We start from the raw sequence: 14,665 nt of genomic DNA, 5'->3' as shown, positions 1-14,665 counted from the left end.
TTTTCTTTCTTCCAAATTATTGGATGGGGGCAGTGCCATGGTAACAAGTAGTAAAGACTTTTCTGTCTTCTCCAGAAGAAGTCCTGGTGAAGAATGTCAAGAAATGCTTTGCCTGTGACTTATGCATCTCTTGTGACACAGCATCTCTCTTGACTTGCGGCAGCCTATTTGTGAAAGTACTCAGAGAACATATTCTCCTACATATTCTGCCATCTGTCTTTTCCCCAAATTCACTGGCCTTGGTGTATGCTTAAGAACAGACTTGCTTTCTGCATTATGTTGAGAAGGCAGTTGAAAATTTATTTTTTGACCTTTCTTGTGTTTAGATGATAATATTTTTAGTACCTACCATGATGGTTGTTTCTGAGTGGATTTGTAGGTTTTTTCTTTCTTCCCATTAAAATGCAGAGGGGAAAACTCGATCAACTTCTTGATCCAAAGATATTTTGAGTTGTTCTGTCACACAGACCACATTGCACAAAAGCCCTTTTTGTGGTGCTTAATTACTCTTTCACATTGTTTATAAAAGACTTGGTCATCCTTATCCTGGGCCACATCAAAAGAAGTGTGACCAGCAGGTTGAGGTGATTCTCCCCGTCTACTCTGCTCTCATGAGATGTCACTTGGAGCCCTGTGTTCAGTTCTGGTTTCCTCAGCAGGGGAAGGACATGGAGCTGTTAGAGCAGGTCTAGAGGAGGGCATGAAGATGATCAGAGAGCTGAAGCAGGTCCCATACAAGGACAGGCTGAGAGAGTTAGGATTGTTCAGCCTAGAGAAGAGAAGGCTCCAGGGAGACCTTATGGTAGCCTTCCAGTACTTAATGGGAAACTACAGGACAGCTAGGGAGGGGCTTTTTATTAAAGAGTGCAGGGATAGGACAAGGGGTAACAGTTTAAAACTGAAAGAGTGGAGACTTAGATTAGATATTAGCAAGACTTTTTTTTTTTCCCATGAGGGTGGTGAGGCCCTGGCACAGGTGGCCTGGAGACGTGGTGCTGCACCATCCCTGGAGGTTTTCAAGGCCAGATTAGATGAGGCATTGAGCAGCCTGATCTAGCGGAAGGTGTCCCTAGCCATGGCAGGGGTGTTGGAACTGGATGGTGTTTACGGTCCTTTTTAACCCAAACAATTCTATGATTCTATGACTTTTTTAAGAATGGATGAACTGAACTTGTGGCATTTATCAGTCCAGCAGAATATACAGTTGCAGGGCTATACAGACCTTGAAAAAATAGGCATGTAATAGGGGAACTCAAAATATCACCCTCCCCCATCCCTAAAAAAACTGTGACATTGGGAAAAATACACATATTTCTCTGTGTATTTTTTCTTCTTTATTTTTTAATTGACTTCCCTGTAGTATCAGTGATTTCTTCTATTTGCCACTTTTCCCATTATAATCTTGCTGGCAGATAGCTAGGGATGGTCTTTTCTAAACAAAACTGAAGGGTTAATGCAGAGAAAAGCATCTTGAATGATCTTAAGACCATAAGAAATGGAAAAAGCTTCCAATAAAATTATATCTGTTTGAGATGTTCTCTCTTGTATACAGTGTTGTTGGACCACGTTCAGCTGCGTAACTTTTGACCTGGGCTGGCGTCTGGCTTTCTGAAGGCTTAATGGTGCCTTTAATTATAAGTAGTTTAGGAATTGCCTAGTGAGACACAGGGTTCATTTAGTTCAAGAATCTCTCTTTTGGATGATGACCAGTAGTAGCATGCTTAAAAGCAGAGAAAGTAATGCCTTGATATCCAAATGTGTTGATAATTTCTCCCTGGATTTCTCGTGATGGTTAATCATTAAGGCTAGCTTAAGCATTTCTGTTACGACTTAGTTATGACAACTTTGGCTGGTCTTGTTATGCATTTCCCTTTGCCTTTGGATACTTGAGTTTGTGGCCTCCACAACCTGTGCTACAGTTCAATTACTCAAAAAATTTTCACTTACAGTCAAAGAATCATAGAATGGTTTGAGTTGGAAGGGACCATGAATGTCATCTAGTCCAACACCCCTGCAGTGAGCCAGGGCATCATCAACCAGATCAGGTTGCTCAGAGTCCCATCCAACCTGATCTCAAATGTGTCCAGGGATGGGACATCTACCAACATTCTGGGCAACCTGTGCCAGTGTTTCATTATCCTCAGTGTATAAAATTGCTTCCTAATATCTAGTCTAAACCTCTCCTGATGTTGCTTAAAAACATTATCCCTTGTCCTATTGCTGCAAGCCCTGCTAAAAAGTTTTTCCCTGTCTTTCTTAAAAGCCCCCTTTAAGTATTGAAAGGCCACAAGAAGGTCTCCTTCAAGTCTTGTCTCCTCCAAGTTCTCAGCCCTCATAGGAGAGATATTCCAGGCCTTTGATCATTTTGGTGGCCCTCCTTTGGACCCACTCCTATAGGTCCAGGTTTTTCCTTTAGAATCATAGAATCACCAGGTTGGGAAAGACCTCTTAGATCATTGAGTCCAACCATTCCTATCTACCACTAAACTACGTACCTGAGCACCTCATCTACCCATCTTTTAAATGCCTCCAAGGATGGTGACTCAGCTGCCTCCCTGGGTAGCCTGTTAAGTCCTTTGCTGAGGACTCCAGAGCTGAACACAGTATTTCAGGTGTGATCTCACCAGAGTAGAGTAGAGGAGCAGAGTCATCTCCCTCGACCTGCTGGCTACGCTTCTTTTGATGTAGCCCATGTTATGGTTGGCCTTCTGAGCTGTCAGGGCTGCACGTTGCCAGCTCATGTCCTTCTCATCTATCAGGACCCCCAGGTCCTCCTCCTCAGGGCTGCTCTCAACCTCTTTATACCTCAGCCTGTACTGATACTGAGAGTTGCCCTGACCCAGATGCAGGACCTTGCACTTTGCCTCATTGGACCTCCTGAGGTTTTCAGATGTCCACTTATCTCTTGAGAAATTCCTGACTTTTCATTTTTTGTTGGAGATTTCCTTTCTTTCTGTTGTACTTGATAGGAAGCACAGAGATTGCAGATGTCCTCTCTAAACTGTTCCTTATTGAATTTGTTTATTTTGTGTTTGGTATCAGTCTCCTTTCTAAATCATACTCATTCCTTTAGGGTGCCTCCTTCATTCTGTCTTGTTGCCATGGGGCAAGGAGCATTTTTCCTGCTCATCTCTTCTCTTTACTTTTGTGAGCCCCTTCTCTGTGGAAAACAGCAAGATCCAAGTGACATTTCATCACATATTTTACTGTGTGATTTTACATTATGTTAGTCTATTCTAATTTTATTTTACAATATAATATCTATATTATTCTGCCTTCATTCTTATGCATCCTGTTGCTTACATGAAAGGAGTAGCCTTGAGAAAAGTTACTTCTTGAGGTGCCAGTGGTGACATCCAGTTCCTTTTCATTGGCTTCAGTTTGTGTTAGGACTGTGCATATTGTAGCATTTCCTCTGCATCATCGTTTTGCATTTGAGTTTGGTGTAGCCAATTCTAAGAAAAATAAAAATAAATTTCCTAAATGCTTTGTTTAAGAGGGAAAATCAACTTGCATGTTCAAGGAGGTAACAAATTCGCATTTGGGTCTGTGAGCTGCTGTGAGGGTCTTGATATGTCCATAGAATCATAGAATGCTTTGGATTGGAAGGGCCTTAAAGCCCATCCACTTCCAGCCATGCTACCCTGGGCTGGGACACTTTCTACTGGATCAGGTTGCTCATAGCCTCATCCAGCCTGGCCTTGAACACTTCCAGGGATGGGGCATACAGAACTTCTCTGGGCAACCTGTTGCTAGTATTGTCTCCTTCTTGATATGTTGTCCCATGTAGTTGTCAGTTGATGGTTGATATCCCCCATGATCCTGAGTAGGTTGTGTTCACTTCTGCAGTCAAGCACAGTTAACACTGGTCTCAGGGATCTTGTAGAAGTTACTGGAGACCCATGACTTCTTCCACAGTCAGCAGAGCTGTTCTGGGGAGGCAAAGAAGTCAAACTCGATTCTTAGACACAACCAGTTGGTTACATGGGTAAGCTTGGCCACAGAATGGCTTTTTCTCCCTTCTCTTTTCCCTAATGTATTGAGGGAGTTACCATTGAATTCCTGTTAGTGTTTACCACTTTGGGATGTCCTTACTCGGCAGTCTGGCTGCTGTTCATACCTCTTCAAGCCTCTTCCTTGCATGTCCCAGTCCTTTGAATGACTGGAAAATCTTTCACAAAGTGTTAATTAACTGTGTTACAGTTTGCTGCCTGGACATGGCAAAATTCGTGATTGTGCTTATGCTTGCTTCTTCCTAAACTGGAGTCATGGCTGGAGAAAAGATGATCGCAAGCATGGGACCCAAGTTCCCGTGAGCTTGTGCATCAGCCATAGAGCTAGTTTGAACTTTCATCTCTGCTACTTGTGATGATTTCTCCATATCAGAGAAACTCAGAGGAAAGTTTTCTGCCACTGGTAGCTCTAAAATAGAACCAGCAGCATGAACTGCATTCAAAATTATGACTTGTAACAGGCTGCCCTTCACTACAAGAAGGACATTGAGATGCTGGTGCATGTCCAGAGAAAAGCAGTGAAGCTGGTGAAGGATTTAGAGCATAAGCCTTATGAGGAGCAGCTGAGGGAGCTGGGGCTGTTTAATCTGGAGAAAAGGAGATTGTGGGGAGACCTCATTGCTCTCTACAACTACCTGAAAGGAGGTTGTAGCGAGAAGGGTGTTGGTCTCTTCTCCTAGGTAGCCAGTAACAGGACAAGGGGAAATGGCCTCAGGATGCACCAAGGGAGATTTAGGTTGGATGTTAGGAGGAATTTACCCGAAGTGTTATCAGGCACTGGAAGAGGCTGCCCAGGGAGGTGGCTGAGTCATCATACCTGAAGGTGTTTAAAAGATCGGTAGATGTCATACCTGGGGACATGGTCTAGTGGCAGACTTAGCAGGGCTGTATTGATGGTTAGACTTGATGATCTTGAAGATCTTTTCCAATTGAAGATATTCTGTGATTCTCTAAACCCTATGTATTTAATTCCTTTGCAGAAGGCATCTCATTGGCAAAGTAATTCTCCAGCCAGATGCTGGCTAGAAATTGTGACGTCAGCCATTAAGGTAATCTTTCCACTTTGTCCCAAATGTGGTCATTTGAAGGATGCTCCACATTTCTTTGGTACCTTCCACTCTTTGATCAGAGATCACTTTATTTATCCAGTCTCTAGGCATCTTTGTGAGGAAGGGAGGTATTGAGAGAGAATAATTTATAGGATTTTGTGGCATGGTGCCATTTTGTTACAGTGTAATCGTGCTTGAAATATTCACTCCAACATCATTCTCAAGTTAATGGGAAAGATCGTCGTTGGATTATGTCCCATGTGATTTTTTTTTTGCAAAGTTTTCTTGCTGCGTATGAGATAAATAAGTGATTATATCTGCGTTCTTAATAGCTGGTATCAGAAGTGAAGCACTTCAATTAAAATATTTCTTTTTCTTTTTTTCTTTCCCCATAAATAAGACTGTTTTATCAGCTTACGGCCTTACATTTTTTTCCTCTCTTTAAATAATCCTAAAATCTGAATACAAATTGTTTCCTTCTGCCCACACTCTGGGTAAAACATCTATTTCCAAAAATAGCAGAATGATGTTACGTTTTATTTGTTATAGGAAGAGAAATAGCGAGTTGGAGGTGAACAGCGGAGTGAAAGTTCTTCAAGAAGATAGGAATTGCTTTCTTTCCTGCCTTATATTTTTGATTGCCAGATCTGTACCGACTGTGACTGTGACCTGGTGATGGTGTACAGGTGCTGCAGCTATTACTGGGACAGTGAAGGGACAACAGAGAAAGGGCTTTAAGAGCATAAGAAGAGTATTTCTGCATTTCAAGAGGCTACGGAGTTCATTTTCCCCATCAAAGCAGGGCTGAGAGAAATGGATGCTGTTAAAAGGACCATTTTTGATGGTTTTGAAAATCAGTCTGGAAAAATCAGAATGCCCTTCCATCCAGCTGTAGTAAAATAAAGGTAATTCAAGGCAGTTTGAATCTCTCTTTTTCTCAGTCATTTTGAGCAGATGTTCTGTTTTAAGAACCAGTGATCTTCCTTGTTATTTGGAGATGGACATACAGTGCCTGCTGCCCTGTTACTGAACAGAGGACCTCAGATTTAGCATTGGCAGTGCTTTCTTCTTCAGTGTGGTGTTCCTTGTCCTAATTTCTGATGAAGAAAGTACTCTCCATAGTCAAAAAGGGATGCTGGAATAGATAGTATGGAAATATGGAAATTCTTGCACTCTGAAGTTACGAGGAACCTTTGATCAGTCATTTACGTGATTATCTTAATATCACAAAGGCTAATAATGAAAATGGAGATTTCAAGCTTGACCTGATTCATAAATAGGATAAGTTAAAATGATGAACATGATTGAATTATTTGCTGTGGCTGCTTTTAGAGCTGGATTGATTTGAATTTCTGCTGATGAGGCATTGAAACCGCTGGGAAGGACATACCTGAGCTTATTAAGAGAACGTCAGAGAAGTAGGAGCATCAGAACTGGATGTGGAGGGTGGGTAGATGGTGATGGGCTCACTGAGTTCTGAAGCCTTGGTATAATAGTGAGGCCAGCTTTTAGCAAAATAGTTGAATTAATATAACAACTTTTCTTGGATGATGCATCCCTGGTACTTCTGCTGTAACTCGTGCATCTCAATATCTGTTTCTTTTTTGCATGGTACTGCAGGCTCAGGAGTGTTGCTGATGAGGGAAAAAATTGAACTGTGGGCACTTAGACAAATACTGATTTATTGATAAAGACTTCTGTTTGGTTTTTTTTGTATGTGGTGGCAAAATTTCTACTGGCAAAGGATTCTCCAGTCCTTAGAACCATAGAATGGTTTGAGTTGGAAGGGACCTTAAAGATTCCACCCTCCCTGCCATGGCAGGGACACCTCCCACTATATCATGGCAGGACTTCGTCTCTAACCCAGACACTGTGAAATACTAAACTATGATTTGCAGAACCTGAACTGGATCCATGCTTTGGAAATCTCTCTTCTCTAGCATATAAGTTACGTACCTGAACATTGGACTCAAATCAAGTTTCCTTCACTTGTCTTCAGATTGCGCCTACACTTAACTTCCATTTAAATCAAGTCTGAAAGATTTGACGTCACAGAAGTTCAAGGGTGTGAACCTGCCTGGAGATCTTGCCTGCTGGCTCTTCTGTCCTGGGTGGAAAACTCTCTCCTGGGTGGAAAACTGATTGGCTGGCTGGGCCCAGAGAGTGGTGGTAAATGGAGTTAAATCCAGCTGGAGTTACAAGTGGGGTTCCCCAGGGTTCAGTGCTGGGTCCAGACCTGTTCAATGTCTTTATCAATGACCTGGATGAAGGCATTGGGTGCACCCTTAAAAAGTTTGCGGGTGACACTAAGCTGGGAGGAAGCATGGATCTGCTGGAGGTTAGGGAGGCTCTGCAAAGGGATCTGAACAGGCTGGACCGCTGGGCAGAGACCAGTGGCATGAGGTTTAACAAGGCCAAATGCCGAGTCCTGCACTTGGGGCACAACAACCCTATGCAGTGCTACAGACTAGGGGAAGTCTGTCTAGAAAGCTGCCTGGAGGAGAGGGACCTGGGGGTGTTGGTTGACAGCCGACTGAACATGAGCCAGCAGTGTGCCCAGGTGGCCAAGAAGGCCAATGGTATCTTGGCTTGTATCAGAAACAGCATGACCAGCAGGTCCAGGGAGGTTATTCTCCCTCTGTACTCGGCAATGGTGAGACTGCTCCTTGAACACTGTGTTCAGTTCTGGGCCTCTCACCACAAGAAGGATGTTGAGGCTCTGGAGTGTGTCCAGAGAAGAGCGATGAAGCTGGTGACGGGGCTGGGGAACAAGTCTTTTGAGGAGCAGCTGAGGAAATTGGGATTGTTTATCCTGGAGAAGAGGAGGCTGAGTGGGAACCTTATTGCTCTCTGCAACTACCTGAAAGGAGGTTGTAGAGAGGAGGAAGCTGGGCTCTTCTCCCATGTGGCCGGTGACAGGACAAGGGGGAATGAATCATAGAATCACAGAATCTCCAGGTTGGAAAAGACCCTCCAGATCATCAAGTCCAACCATTCCTAACAATCACTAAACCATGCCCTCAGCACCTTCCCTGGAGGTGTTTGAGGGACAGGTGGACGAGGTGCTGAGAGCATGGTTTAGTGATTGTTAGGAATGGTTGGACTCGATAATCCAGAGGGTCTTTTCCAACCTGGTGATTCTGTGACTCTGTTGCTGAAGAAGGACCATTTCAGCAGGGATAGGTGTGCTGATAGGATAGAGGATGCTGCCTCATATTCCTAGAGGTAAATGTCTCCTTTGCATGGTTGTACACTCTTCCATTGCTTTTGACTCCAGAGCCAGTTCTGTTTTCAGCCCATCTTGGTTACCCTATTTTCCATATAAAGCAGATGGTCTGCTGATCCACTGAACTGAAGACTCCTACGTCATTAGCCAGGTTTCCTTCAGCTGTACAGGCAGCACATCCCTAGTGATCCTTTGAAAACAAGATTTATCATCACAGCTAGAAGGGGAAAGATGTCTCATCACAGCTAGAGGGGGAGAAGAGTTTTCCCATGATATGCACAAGTTCATGACATTTTTTCCTGGCTGGCATTGATGCTGATGCCACTGGTGTTCTGACAGCCTTTCATAGTCATAGAATCATTTGGTTGGAAAAGATCTGTGAGGTCATCTAGTACAACCATACCTGTCCACTACTAAACCATACCCCTGAGCACCTCATCCACCTGTCTTTTAAATACCTCCAGGGATGGTGACTCAACCATCTCCCTGGGCAGCCTCCTCCAGTGCCTGATAGCCCTTTTGGTGAACAATTTTTTTCCTGATATCCAGTTTAAACCTCTCCTGGTGCAACTTGAGTCCATTTCCTCTCATCCTGTCACTTGTTTCTTGTGAGAAGAGACCAACGCCCACCTCGCTACAACCTCCTTTCAGGAGCTTGTAGACAGTGATAACATCTCCCTTCAGCCTCTTCTTCTCTAAGCTAAACAACCTCAGTTCCCTCAGCAACCTCTCAGAACACTTGTGCTCCAATTCCTTCACTAGCTTAGTTGTCCTTCTCTGGGCACAGTCCAGCACCACAGCACTTTGAAAGGCATCTCCCTGGTTTGATGAGACCTTTAGGTCTGTGTCTGTGAGACGTTGCAAGTGAGAGGGTTTATTTTTTCATAACTACAGCAGTGTAGAATATGAAAACATATGTTTTATGGTGCGTATATAAAAAGATATATTATATGTGTGTGTATAAATCCATATATAAATATATTTGAACAATACATAATATTGGGGCTTTTTTGCAATTACAAGTGAAAGTAGCTACAAGGGAAGATTGCCTGAAATAAGCAGCACTAAATCAAATTGATTTTTGCCTTTTCCTACCAATTATAAGCCCAATTTAACTACCTCAGTTCCAGCCTTTGCTCTCAACTGACCACCTGCGTTCTGGACCCCCGATGAGCAAGTTCTAGGTGAGAGTTAATTATCGCAGCTCACTTAGTGTGAGAGGCTTTGGAGATAGAGGCAAACATACCCTGAAAACCTTACAAACAGAAAGCCCCAAAGGATTTGGGTTTCTGGTTTATTTGTTCTGCTGTATCTGGCAGTGATTTTGTAAAAATAGCATCTCCTGTTGTTGATTCACAAAGGAAAATACAGTCTTGTTCTGGACTGGAATATGGGGTATGCCAGCTTTTAGCTGCCTGCTCTCATCTGGGCAAGGGCTCAAAACATGTAATTTCCTGCTTTTATTTTTGTCATCATTAATATTATTGCATTCTCAGTTTGTCCATTAAATAACACAGTTGTATACCTGGCTTGGTGTTACGCTCATATACGCATGCATCTATAGAATCACAGTGTGTTTGCTCTGTAAGCGTTCATCCCAATTCATATAACTCATCTGCCAACTGCTTTCCTTCACCTGCAAAGAATTAAAGCTCCTAATGGCTGAAATCTTTGGCAACATGAATTAAAAGCCTTTATAAATCAGTATTCAGTCGTCTTCAGCGCACTGTGTAAAGGTAAATAGCTACTTCATCTCCCTCTCCTGCTGCTTCATGGCTATGTCCTTGTGTTAAGTCCTCAGTAAACCTCCTTCTTATTGCGTTTCGTCAGTAAATTCTGCAGATCATAACAGGCTCCTAACAGTCTTGCAATTTTGTGTAGAAAATATCTTCAATGTTTACTTGTTTGTTGCTTTTAAGAGACTCATTTGTATTTGACCAGCTTTGCACAGCTCCATGTAAATATATCTTTTCATTATTCTTTGCACAGCTCTCTCTATATATGTCTCTTCTTTTCCTGTATTTATTCCAAAAAAAAGCTTGTCCCATGCTAGGTAAAATTCCTCAACCTGTTGTGAAGTGATGCCTCATTTTTATCGGAGAGTCGGGATCTCAATTTACAGTCAACATACCCTGCAGTTTAATGCACTGCTGCAGAGGCATTGCAATAACGGTTCCCGTTTCCGCTCCTTGCTTATATAGAATCATAGAATCACTAAGTTGGAAAAGACTTTTTAGATCATCAAGCTCAACCATACCTGTCCACTACTAAATCATATCCCTAAGCAATTCATCTACCTGTCTTTTAAATACCTCCAGGTTGTGGTGACTCAATCACCTCCCTGGGCAGCCTCTGCCAGTGCTTGATAACCCATTCAGTGAAGAAATTTTTCCGCATGTCCAATCTAAAGCTCCTCTGCTGCAAATTGAGGCCGTTTCCTCTTGGCTTATCACCTGCCACTTGGAAGAAGAGACCAGCACCCACCTTGCTACAACCTCCTTTCAGGTAGGAGGTCTCCCCTTAGCCTCCTTTTCTCCAGGCTAAACAACCCCAGTTCCCACCCTTTCACTAGCTTTGTTGCCCTTGTCTGGATGTGCCATAGCATCTCAATGTCTTTATTGTAGCGAGGGATCCAAAACTGAACATGAGATTCAAGCTGCAGTCTCACCAGTGCTGAGTACGGGGACACATTCACTTCCCTGGTCCTTCCAGCCGTGCTATTTCGGATACAGGCCAAGGTGCCACTGGCCTTCTTGGCCACCTGGGCCACTGCTGACTCATGTTCAGCCAGGTGCTAACCTGGCTTCTCTGCCAGGCAGCTTTCGTCCACTCTTCCCCAAGCCTGTAGGGCTGCACAGAGTTTGTGTGTCCCAAGTGCAGGACTTGGCACTTGGCCTTGTCAAACATCATCCCATTGGTCTCATCTTATTGATCCAACCTGTCCAGATCCCTTTGTAGAACCTCCCTGCCCTCAAGCAGATCATTTGCAAGACTAAGATTTACCTGCTGCTTTCGCTTTGAGAATGTTACTTCATCCACACTTTTACAGGGTTGTCTGAATTACAACCCTATTTATTATGTTTTTCTCCCCATCTTTTTCCAGGAATATTGCTTTTTTTCTGGGACTTTTCAAAAAATAGTGTATTTCTTCCTACTTAAAAGCCAGAGCGGTGTCTGGTGCTGGGAAGGCCTTTTACAAACGCTCTGCAGCGCTGCTGCTGGGAACAACCTTCCCATAGCAACCTTCAGCTTGAAAGCTAAAATCACATCACCCCATATGACAGCTTTATTATTAGATTGGCATGTGAACCCTTTGGAAGCAGTCTAGGTGGCAGCGAAAAAGTTCCTCTAGATTCTGTGCTTAGTTTGGTTTGCTTTTTTTTTTTTATTTTATATTTTCTGGTGTTTTTTATCACTTTGAGTTTTGGGTTTCTTTTTTTCTTTTTCCTTTTTTTTTTCTTTTTTTCATTTTCTTTCTCACATACAATAAATGTTAGAAAAGTGAGAGACAGCATTCTAGGTAAGGTAGAAGATCTGTACCATGAGGTGTGACACATGGTTGTGGCTGTTCCTGCAGCAATTTTAAGTCCTTTGCTGCTACTCGTGAGCAAGATTATAGAATCATAGAATGGTTTGGGTTGGAAGGGACCTTAAAGATCATCCAGTTCCAACCTGGCCTTGGAACACTTGCAGGGAGAATGCATCCACAACTTCCCTGGGCAACCTGTGCCAGTGTCTCACCACCTTCGTTGTGAAGAATTTCTTCCTAATATCTAATCTAAATCTTCCACCCTACAATTTAAAGCCATTTCCCCTCATCCTATGACTACATGCCCTTGGAAAAAGTCCCTCTCTAGCTTTCTTGTAGGCCCCAAGCTGAAGCCTTTTGCTGAAAAACTGTGGCAGCAGTGGAGCTGGGCTCAAGTTATGCTTTTTTGGACTTTGTGTTTATTGCAGTAGTGCTGGGGAACTCCGGAGAGTTAGGGTCCTTCTCATCACCTAGCAAATGGGTGACATGAGCTTGAAGGGGACGTATTTGCCAGCAGGACAGCAGCATCCATCCAGTAGTTAGCAGGTAGCTTTTAAAGACATGAAGATGGATGGAGCAACATGCTCTGTCTTGGACTTCCACCTGCCATCTGTGGGCAGCTGGGGCTTTGCAGGTGGTCAGTTGACAGTTCTGGCTCCATAGCTTGAAGTCTATGTAAGTCAGTCGTCCATGAGACTGTGCCGTAGCTGTTCTGCTCTCAACATACCTAAGGAGATTTGAATTGGTGAACTCGAGTGGTTCTTGTGTTAGGAAGTTATAATTTCATTAGTCTGAGCTTCATGAGGCTGATGAGCTTGGCCCCAGATGGATCTGGAGTATGCTCCTAAGTTTTTCTAGGGTGGTGGTGGCCTCTCCCTTTGCTTTCACAGTGGATAATATTCTAGTTCCGATCCATCAGCACTCAATATCAAGACCATGCTGACAAGCGTGCCGTCCTTGTTGTCCTGCCTCTCTGCAGATTTGTGCCACAGCTCCATACTCGAAGCTTCTGTTGGTGAAGCAGGGCATTGAGAGGTGGAAGAAGGTCCTGGAGGGGCTCCTGAGACCAGTTGTGAGACCAAACCAGGACATACCAGATGCAGTTGGAGAGAATGCTGGTGATGGGAGAGTTTGTCTCCTGGGATGTTTGTTGACCTTGACATTACTAATCTGATGGACTCTCACTCTCCACGAGAAAACCAGTTGCAAAATAGCTGCTTGCAGTCTTCACCCACCTCCATGGACTTAGGTGACTCTTTCCACGAGAAAACCAGTTGCAAAATAGCTTCTTGCAGTCTTCACCCACCTCCATGGACTTAGGTGTCTCACTCTGAGCTGGTGATTACTGAGGCTTCTCTGGCTGCAAAGGTAAGAGATACAAATTGCCCCATACCATTCATGATACCAATTTATATGATCTGCCTTGACTGTATTTCACTGGTGGAGAGGTGGTCCTGTCCGTATATGTGAACCACCAAGTCCACGGGAGGCGAAGCATCTCTCCTGCTTGTTACTGGAGCTCCAGATTTCTTTTCCCAAGCGTTTCTGGGAAGAAAACTCAGTGACTTATTTTTGGCTGGAGGAGAGGGGGTTGCTTTCTGTGCTGTTTGTAAGCAAGGAGATAGCCAGACTCAGACCCTGGGAAAGCTCTGGTGATAAAGAAAAGGTTTTGGAGGCCATGTGAGGAACTGCCTCGCTTTATCTGTGGCTCCCTGAAAAGCTTGTCAAGCTTTTCTAACAGGCTTTGTGAGTGTCTCCGTCCTCTCTCTAAATCCTGTTTCTCTCCATCCCTTTGCACTTTATAGAGAAGCTAGGAGAAGTGACTCATTACACAGCCTACAAGGAAACTGTAATGAATAAATGCATTTAAGAAAAAGAAGAAAAGCAAAGAGAAAACAGAGTTCTCCTGTCTGGGGCAGAGTGATGCTGTCTTGAACTCTGAAAGAATAAGTTAATCTACTTTTTTTTTTTTTATTCTGCTTTTAATTAATTGAGTTACTTTTGTGCTGTTGTTAAGATTAGTAGGACTTTGTTGGGGCTAGAACTACGGGTTTGGGCGTTTTTTTTTTGTTTGTATGTTTGGTTTTAATTTGTTTGAAACAGCAATATTTGCGAATCTCCCAGCTATTTCCTTTCTCCCACTTTCAAACCTCCTTGATGCTGGCACCATCCCACGGGGAGGAGGAGCAGTTCAGGGCCCTGTGGTGCTCTCTGTGCATCCTTAGCACTAATCAAAGCAAAGCAGTGTCTTCTGAGGCACCAGCGATGTCTCTGGGGTTGATGGGAGCCTCTTGCCTTTGAGGGGAGCTATGCTTTTCTGCCAAGTCCCTGAATTAAATATGTTTGTTTAGCTTTCTTCTTTTGCTGCTGCTTCTTTGGATAGTGGTTGAGTTCTCTGCTTGGGGCTTCTGGACAGAGAGGGATTATAGCATGCATATAGACTTATATAATCCATGTATTTGCTGTACATAGGAACAGCTGGGGCTGGTGGTGTCGTAAGTGGGAATTACACTTGGTTTTATTTACAAGTGGATCTTCATTTTGAAATTTCTCTAGGAATCCAAAAGCTCGTTAGTGCTCTACTTCTTCTCCATAAGCTCCAAGTCTCTTCTCTCTGTTTAAATACAGGAAAGCAATGTTTTCAGAGGGAGGGAAGAGGGTGAGAAAGAAGTGTGGGTGCCTCTCTAAGATCGAGCCGATCCATTTTTATCTTGTTATATATCATTTTTACTTAATGCTGTTATATTATTTCAGCTGTGCTTGCTTTTCAGATTCAATGCAGATATGAAGTTGCTATAACAACATGATGATTCATATAATGCTAGCAACAATCTACTGGGATTTATTT

General features: G+C 43.3%; 1 protein-coding gene across 7 annotated transcripts in view; it reads left to right on the top strand.

Moving 5' to 3' along the window:
- TSNARE1 (t-SNARE domain containing 1) overlaps positions 1–14,665 on the top strand; it is a 519,305-nt gene that overhangs the window by 33,564 nt on the left and 471,076 nt on the right. For 3 of the 7 annotated variants that reach the window (XM_069854776.1, XM_069854771.1, XM_069854777.1), the window contains exon 2: positions 12,797–13,185. The exons of 3 other annotated variants lie outside the window; for them this stretch is intronic. The gene's annotated coding sequence lies outside the window, so the exon portion shown is untranslated. Of the gene's footprint in view, positions 1–5,763; positions 5,968–12,796; positions 13,186–14,665 lie in introns of those variants that run through there. One more of the 7 variants, XM_069854774.1, reaches the window with a different exon arrangement.

Source organism: Phaenicophaeus curvirostris, chromosome 3, assembly GCF_032191515.1.
Source record: "Phaenicophaeus curvirostris isolate KB17595 chromosome 3, BPBGC_Pcur_1.0, whole genome shotgun sequence".
Lineage (NCBI taxonomy): Eukaryota > Metazoa > Chordata > Aves > Cuculiformes > Cuculidae > Phaenicophaeus > Phaenicophaeus curvirostris.
Note: the sequence above shows the minus strand (reverse complement) of the source record. Positions and strands in the feature narration are given on the sequence as shown.